This window comes from Heptranchias perlo, unplaced genomic scaffold, assembly GCF_035084215.1.
Source record: "Heptranchias perlo isolate sHepPer1 unplaced genomic scaffold, sHepPer1.hap1 HAP1_SCAFFOLD_44, whole genome shotgun sequence".
NCBI classification, from domain to species: domain Eukaryota; kingdom Metazoa; phylum Chordata; class Chondrichthyes; order Hexanchiformes; family Hexanchidae; genus Heptranchias; species Heptranchias perlo.
This window is the reverse complement of record NW_027139453.1, coordinates 10149136-10150376: the sequence shown is the minus strand read 5'-3', so window position 1 is coordinate 10150376 and position 1241 is coordinate 10149136.

Here is a 1241-nt window from a genome sequence, read left to right as displayed (position 1 = left end):
GAATTGTGTCTAGTCCCCTTTCAACTCGCTTAAATGAGCTCTCCTCCAGTTGAGTATTTTCACATTTGTTCGTTGTCCTTTTCCATAAGTACCAATTAATATGATGATCATTGTTTCCCCAATCCTCCCCAATTGAAACGTGCGCCATTTGTCACAATTCCTTCCCCAGAACGAGATCCAGCACTGCTTCATTCCTCATTGTATTGGAAACAAACTTATCAAGAAAGTTCTATTGTACACATTTCAGACATTCCTCCCCCATTTTTCCCTTTACACTCTTATTTTCCAAATCGATATTGGGATAATTGAAGTCCCCCATCATTACTACTCTATACATCTTGCACCTTTCTGTAATTTGCCTGCAAATTTGCTCCTCTATCTCCTTCCCAATATTTAATGGTATATAGTGTTCACCTAGGATCGTAATGGCTTCTCTATTGTTCCTTAATTTTAACCAAGTATATTCTGTCTTTGAACCCTCTGCTATATCATCCCTTTCCAGTTCTGTAACAGTATCTTCTATCAACCTTGCCCCGCTCACCCCCTCTCCTAGTCTTCCTTCCCTACCTGTCCTGAATACCTTATAGCCAGGAATATTAAGTTGATATATATGCGACAGGTCTCCGTTGTTGCAACTATATCATAATCCCACGTGGTAATATGTGTCTGCATCTTACGAACCGCATTTACCATGCTCCGTGTATTTACGCACATGCACTCCAAACTCATCTTAATTGGCCTCATGTAACCCCCTGTATCGTCCCTCCAATTTCTGAACTACTCTTTATGCTAATGTTGTTTGTCTTTCCCAGTCCTCTTTGCACATTGTTTCTCCTCTCTAATTCTTTTATCCTTGTACCCTCCTCCTGCCAATTTAATTTAAATTTTCACCCACAGCACCAGTTAAACTCTACGCGAGGACATTGGTCCTAGCTCTGTTGAGGTGCAAGACGTCCATCTTGAACAGATCTCCCTTGTCCCAGAACTGGTCCCAATGCCCCAGGAATGTGAAGCCTTCCCTCCTTCACCATTGTTCAAGTCACACATTACCCTGTCTGATCCTACTATTCCTATGCTTATCAGCAGGTGGCATTGGGAACAATCCAGGGATTATCACATTTGAGGTCCTGCTCTTTAACTTCCTCCCTAGATCCCGGAACTCTGTCTGGAGGAACTCAACCCTTTTGCTTCCAATATCATTGGTTCCAAAATGGACCACGACTTCTGGCTTTACCCCGTCC